This window comes from Blennius ocellaris (assembly GCF_963422515.1).
Source record: "Blennius ocellaris genome assembly, chromosome: 18".
Taxonomy (NCBI): domain Eukaryota; kingdom Metazoa; phylum Chordata; class Actinopteri; order Blenniiformes; family Blenniidae; genus Blennius; species Blennius ocellaris.
The window spans coordinates 13,107,715-13,115,811 of NC_137667.1; positions in this window are offsets into that span (position 1 = coordinate 13,107,715).

Here is an 8,097-nt window from a genome sequence, read left to right on the forward strand (position 1 = left end):
AAGATGATCGATGCATTATCAAGTTCTACTGATGACAATAAAATCTGATATTTGCAAAAGAATGACAGCAAATACGACTCAATAGACTTAATGAGTTGTATGTTTAAAAATACATGCTGTAGTGTGCTGTGTACGATACACACATTCAAGCACCGCTTTTTTCCACATTTTAAAGTAAACGTATCATTAGGTGCACATGGGACCAGCTTAGGGGCCAAACACTATGGTTTCAATGATAAAATGAAAAATACTACGAAAATAGCACCAATATCAATAATTAGCACAGTATATTTTAGCCTATTTCCAGTTTTAAATTCAATGTTGATTTAGAGGAAAACATAAAAAATATCCATTTAGATCCTAATATGGCCACTTGCCCAATATGGGTTAAAGGGATCAGCAAAATGCTTCCACTGGTTATCATGAAGCAAGCTCACAAATAACATAAACCTGCTTTCACTGCACAACAGTGGCAGATAACAAAGAGATTAAACTGTGAGTCCGGACAACACCTATGAAAATATCTAGTGGAGTTTATGCATACATGATGGGGTAAAGTGGTAAAAGCAGCTCTTAAACAAAGTATTGTGCCTGCAGATACAGAAAAAGTGATGCAACTGCACCAAAGTACATAACCTTTGTTGAACTAAGCTTGTGTTTGAATTATTACATCCCCATGTGCTGAGCCCTACTAAACACATACTGGAGAGGTCTGTGAGAGCCAGGTGATAACCGATTAGGTGTTTTTGAGTCTTATTACAGACACAGATAGAAAAGTGGTTCCTGTAGAATAGAGTGTGAGGAAGAGATGTCAATAAAGAAGAATGACATAGATTCTTAGAACAAGGCATTTTCGGGAAACTGAGGTCTCGAACAACTCAAAACAATAGTTCATTTGCTATATTTAGTATTATCAATATTACAATATTACAGTTCAAAAATATACATTTGAGGGAAAACTAGATTTTTAAAATGCATGTACTACATGTACGCCTTGTGAAAATAGTTTCAACATCTAGTTTGTTGAGAATTCATTGAACGTTCATTTGAGCAGATGTGCTGTCACATGATTGGCCAGGAGAGAAGGCTTCAATTAGGTGTTCGAGCAGAGAAAGATAAACTGTATACCTACGGTTGGCAGTTTTGTATCATATCACAATGCTTGAAATAAAAGAAGGCATTTTTTAATAAATAAATGAAACAATGCGACGGCAGTGCCCGCAGTAGCCTCAAGCTCATTTGAGTTTAAGACCCCTGACCCAATCCATTCATCCAGTCACCTCATTAAACCACACGAATCGCCAAAAAGCAAATGAAGTAAAAATTGAAACCTGTGTTCAAAGATGTGGAAAAGCTGGAAAGATGAGGGAGGATGATGAAGTATTGAAAAAAAAAAGAAAAGAAAAAAAAAGAATATAGTAAGGAAGAAAACACAAACTGTTGTCTGTTTATTAGTCACTGATATAATAGAAATTCAGCTTTGGCTCACAGACTGTGTGAGACAGAGAGAGATCAGGCCTCAGGGCAATAGAGGTCTCTGTTCAGTGTCTGAACAAAATGCGAAGTCTGATCGAGTGAGCAAGGCCATGAACTAACCATCAACCCCTATAGCATCCAATGTTCCCTCATAACACTTAACGTTGTGTGTGCATGTGTGTGTGTGTTTGCGTGCGTGTGTGCACGTTGGGAGAAGTAAGGGTATGTGTTTACTGTTTACACACAGCGACACGAGGATATGTGAAGAAAGATATAACAATCCGTTTTCTGGCAGTTAATTTCTGATGAGGTGTTTGTTTGAATGCATATCGCCCAAACACACATCATAATATAAAGCAGAGACTTTTATACTTGTACATAATGAAAACGCACAGGGATAGTTTAATATGTCATCAGTGTTTATCTTGAATTCAAATGTAATAACTGAAATAAGATCATTGTTTTATAAACAAGAGTCTGACACAGGGGTTTTCCCGCCTGTTTGTTATCAACCTGATAACTTGCTGTTTTGGATAATTTTTTTAATAATTAAAATCACGATTCTTGGAAACAAGCCTAGTGAAGTCTGAGTGTTTCATTTCTTTAAAAAAAAAAAAAAAAAAAAACCCTCCAATTTCATGTTGGGGAGATAACATGTGAAAAAAAGCTGCATGTTGTGATTTGCACAACTCCCTGACTCGACAATATCGACAGTAGGCAATATTGTTCATGAAAGTTTGGACATTTTGCTATTTCATGACCACTATTTGCATATTTTGAATTTGATGACAGTAATATATCAAACAATATGAAAGAAAAGTCAACACAAGGTCGGTGATGTTAGTACAATAAAAATAGCTGGAGGGCCATTACTAAACCAAACCGTAGGTTAATTGGCAACATGCATGGAATCAATGGTGTCTCGAGAAACCGAGTCGCTCAATGGAAAAAAGGAAACTATGGTGAGGTTGTTGGTGCCATCAGGTTTGTCAAAATGTGTAATTTCCTTGTGGCCTTGATTTCCGAGCACCAACCAACCAACAAGGATGGAAACATCCTCTTATTTTACATTTTACATCTCCTCCAGAAAATAATTGGGATATTGCAGCAAGTCGACGTCATAAACTGCCTCATGGCTTCACATTACAAGAGTACATCTGCTAAACGAGCCTGCGTGCAGTGCAAACATTTTCAACATTAGAAAAAAACTCTGATAAAGAATGACCCAGGACTCTTCAGTATCTCAACCCCTGCTTCAATTCAATTCAATTCAGACCCTGGTTCAGGTTAGGATACAAACCCGGGTTGTGATAGGGGGCTGTAGAGAGGCCATGGGTTTTGAAGTCATATTTGTAAAATATCTAAACACTTCAACATATTTCTCCAGAACAGTGAGCATTGTCATTCACTGTGAGCCTCAGGAGCATATTTACTTCAAGAAGCATTCACTTTTCAGCCTCTATACTGGACTCTGAGTCAGCATGTTTCTAATTTGGGAAATATTACGGAGGTGGAAAAAAAAAAGGCAGTCTTGCAGATTTGTTTAATGTGGGAGTTCAAGGATAAATCCTATTAAAAAATAACTCTCAGGTTCCTCACAGTGGTACTGGAGGTGCGAGTAAAACCATCTAGTGTTACTATGTCTTTAGATAATTTCTCTCTCAGATGTTTTGGACCAAATATAATAATTTCAGTTTTATCCGAGTTCAGAAGCAGGGAATTACGGCTCATCAAAGCCTTTATGTCTTCAAGACAAGCTTCTAGTTCACAAAGTTGATTAGTATTGTCTGCTTTCATGGATAAATAGATGTGTGTGTCATCTGCATAACAAGAAGTTAATGGAGTGTTTTTTAATAATGTTCCCTACAGGAAGGATGTATAAAGTGAAAAGTATAAGACCTAAGACAGACAAGAAGGGGGAACATTTTTCTTCACCTCTGAGACATATGAGAAAAACAAAGTATGCTGCAATGCTAAACATGGCGCTGTCCCCACTTTTTTTTTTTTAGATGACTCACTGCCATCAAATTCAAATATTTTATTCAGAAAATGGTCAAATGCCTTACATTCTTTGTCTTGATATGTTGTCCCCATTATATCGTTAATAAAAATCTAGGTCTATCAGTCGTGTAAATCACTGCCTCTATTCACATTCTAAGTTTTATGGATAACAGTAAAAAAAATAAAACAACATACATTCATTTTTTTTTAAATCATTAGATCATAGCAAATTAATGGGTGGTTCTTCTCACAAATAATTTGAGGTTTTGAGCCTCACATCAGCCACACCAAGTGTGTATGACACAGGGACAAGGAGACAAAGGGGACACTGCTGTGGCCGGTGGGTTACTTGTTAGTTTGTATGGCAGCGACAGGCTCTTTTCTTGATGCTGAACCGAGAGGACATGAGGAGGCCCAGCTCATGACACTCATCACATCTGAAGCCCCCATCTGTACTGGTGTCTCCCCACCAGTCAACTAGCCAACACACACACACACACACACACACACACACACACACACACACACACACACACACACACACACACACACACACACACACACACACACACACACACACACACACACACACACACACACACACACACACACACACACACAGACAGCTCTAATCTCTTCTGACAGTGCTCACATTCAGTTAAGCCCCACAGTGCTTGTGCATGTCACTGACCATAAACAAAACATACACTCCTCTACAGGAGACACACCACAGGACACGGGGCGTGGATACCCAAGAAATACCACAAGACGGGCGTGGGGAGTGTGCGGGGCGAAAGTGTGCGTGTGACACTTATGATGTGTGTTTGTGTGAAGCTTGAAGGGAAGGAGAGCAGATGCCTGCAGGTCATGTCACATCTTTGACATTAGCGCAAAGTCAGTGGCGGCTCAGCCAATGGAAACAAAGAGACGCACGTTAGTAAACGGCCAGCGTGAGGCCACGGCATCACATTGTCCGACATACCACGCTCTCTTTTCAGTATTTGGTGAGAGTTCGTATTTCCAATTTCAGTAAAGACGCTGAAAAGTTAATGTTTCTTGAAGTAAATGTGCTCCTGAGGCTCACAATGAATGACAATGCTATTATCAAAATGCTCACTTTTCTTCAGCAATATCATGACGTGTTTAGGTCCTTTAAGAATATGACTTCGAAACTGTTTTCTGTGTTTAATAGTCAGTTTAGTGTCTGTGCATATGCAATGCACTTCATTTCTAAATATTTTAAGTATTTAAGGATTAGGGGCCTCCTGAAAGAAGCAATAGTCAACGAGGTGTTGATATGAGGTGTTCATATGAAGACTGCAAATTATTTGCCACTTGACAAGATTTAAAATCTTAATTTTAGATATGATAGATAGTTTGGTTTGTTTTTAAAAGTATATATATATTAACTTATTTGTATCTCTTTGTTGTACAGTATAATCCTAAAATGTAAGATCTTATTCCAAGATTTCTTATCAAGTACAATTTTTAATACATTTTCTTCTCAAATGTATTGTTTATATCTTATATCTGGGCTACCCTTTTTTTGCAGTCATGACTCGGTAAATATCAAATATGATGAAGTTTTCTTAAACATGGTTATAACAGAACATGATACATCTCTGTCTACTGGCAAGGATTAGGACAGTGATTAATCACGAATGTTTGAGATGAGATAGTTCGGTTTAAGTGCAAAAACACTTAAATACTTAATATGTGTTATAGGCACTTGCATGTGCGTGTGCGTACACAAGTATGAATGCATTCACTCGTCTATCTCGTGACTTTTTAATACTGCACCCTACTTTTATCGGCACAAAAATCGAGATATTAAAACAAGTCAAGTGACATTGCACAGATAAGACATGGGGACCAGCCTACAGAGGAAATGCATCTATTAAAAGCGATATAGAGGTGACACAGGTGAGAATCAGCCCTTCACATCAGCCGCTGTGATAAACTGGAGACGTCTCCAGAGTTTGCCCTGCCAGGAGTTAAGTAGGAGGTTGCGGGACCACAATACGGTTTCAGTTGCCTGGTTAAATTTGATCGCAATAAATGAACTGGATATCAAATATGTTGTCATTTCCGGACTAAATTCCATTTACATTTAAGAAAATCTTCTTCATTGTTATGATCAGATTTATTAGTAACCAGGTGCTGTTTCAAGTCATCTCAGCTGGGACCAGAGTTTCCTGGATGTTGGGAATAATTGTATCTTTTAAATTAAGTTCCGGTCGGATTTTACATTCAGAAAAACAAGTTGCACACATTTACTTTGTGCTGCTCTGTAAGGTTCACATCATATCAGCATATTATGGCTTATTACCTGCGCTAGAGAACGGGACTCTTTGGTTCCCGGCTGGAGGTCTTGGCTCAGTCGTTGTCAATTCCCCGTCTGTTTGTCAGCTACGTAACGTAGAGAAATTCTGTCACTTAGACTACTGCACCTGTTCAAAAGTTAAGGAAAAATGACAATTTAAAAATAAAGGAATAAGAAATCATATTCATCCTCTTCAGAAAAATAATATTGACATACACTCCCCGGAGGTTGTTTCTCATATTTTTAGCTTCTGTCACAAAATATTACTTTAAATTTCAGTGTTGTGTTTTGTGTAGATGGGCTTTCAGCGAGGGTCCCTGGAGAAAAAGTTTGAATCCCACTGCACCACAGTCTCTGGCTGCTGGCTGCTCAGAGAATGGAAACGCAGTCAGACGTTCCCACCAGAGAATCTGCGCTGTTTACAGACGATTCTGGTTTTTACTAAGTGATGCACATTCAAAGGAGTCTTGAACAATGGGAGGAAGTGAAAACAGCATAAACAAAACATAGAAGTTGGGATGTGGACCCGGAGCACAATGTAGATGGCATGTACCCTCAGATCGCTGCTTCAGTCTAACGAGTGAACGACAAAAGTAGGTCATTTATATATTGCCAAACTACATCTGAATTTGAAAAGTTGACACACCTAACACTGCTCGGTTTCGTGCAGATCAGGTCACTTTCATGGTTTACCAAACTAAACAGGAACTACTGCTAGTCGGAAAGGCATGGAGATAAATACACACACAAGCTGCATTGTGTAGCTTTTCATATAAAGACAATCACTGGTCTCCTATCACAAATTGTGGAGTTTAACTTTATACTTAATAGCAAAAATTGAACAAGCCAATCCCAGAGTGTGATTAAAGGATATTTAAAAATTTTAAAAAAAGTCCCTTAAAGCTCACGAAATCTTTTAAATTTCACAATTGTGACAAACAACTTAGATAAACTTTTCTCAGGTTTGTGTAAACGATAGCCTGCCTTCACACCACCACTCACAGTACCACGACCAGACAATATTAACTACTTTAGACATGAGTTAGCAGAAACAGACCAATCAAACAAAAGCATACTCAACCTACTTATAACTCCAAAGTTTTCCATTAATTTCAGTGAAAAACTATTATATACCCGTGAAGTATCTTGCTTTTACTGCTGCATCACTGATCTCTCGTCCATGAGCGTAATTACCATCTGCTGTGCAGTTCTGGGTCCTAGAGTTGCCTTATTCTCTCTTGTTTTCAACTGAAGCATTAGGAACACCAATTCTTTTTATTGAAAAAGACACTGTAAATATGACTTTTATCCTATTTTTATACATTGTAAAATCATTCTGTGGGGGGGGAGGGGGGAGGGGGGGGACCTCTTGGAGTGCTGGATTTGGCCTGCAGGCCACATGTCGGACACCCCTGATTTAACCTTTTAGAAGCCTGATGTTTATGCTTGTTCTATTTCACAACTACTAGTCTGGATGACACAGGAAGAAAAGTGGGATCTCCCAAATAAACTGCAAACAAAAAAATATCTCAAATAATGTAGGACGAGCACAGAGTAGATGGCATTATTCTTGTCAAGTATCTTTTTTCATTACTATTATTAAAAACATTTTATCTGATCCTTACCATCATCATTTGTTGTGACATCATAAGCTGATTGATTTGATCAGTTAGGGTGTCTTGCAAAAGAATTTGAAGAGCTCTTTGTGGACATGTTTGTTTCTGGTCCATGTGAATCAGTTTATGAATGTATGAAAACTGTCAGTGAATTCACAGCAGTGTGAAAAAAGCAACACTGTTTTAAGAGTTGCATGTGGTAAAAGTAAATATATGCACAAATTGTGTGATGTGTCTATGTTGTCCTAAATCCAAAGCTTGGCCATTACCTTGGGTTCATTATTTGAAATAATAAAGCAATGGAAACGTCAGGCGGAAGTCTCAGCTGACGGTGCAAAGTGAATGAATGGATGAAGATAAAAGACAAAAACAGAACTAAGGAATTAGTCACTTTTCTTGACGTTTCACATGTCCTTCACTTTTTTGTTTTCTTTTTGTAGAGTGGAAGTTGTTCTTTAGAAAATAGTGATGAGATTGCCAGCTCCACCTGCAATGACAGTGATCGTTTTACACCAGGTTGAGATACAAACTTTAATCAGAGGACTTGACATGTCTTGTCATCTATCCACCATTGCAGCAGCTTTTTGTACCATCATCAGTACCCTCCCCCCAGATAGCAAGACTTTATCTAAATATGATAACTCAAAGTGATAAAACATTAGTTCCTGATAACATTTGGGA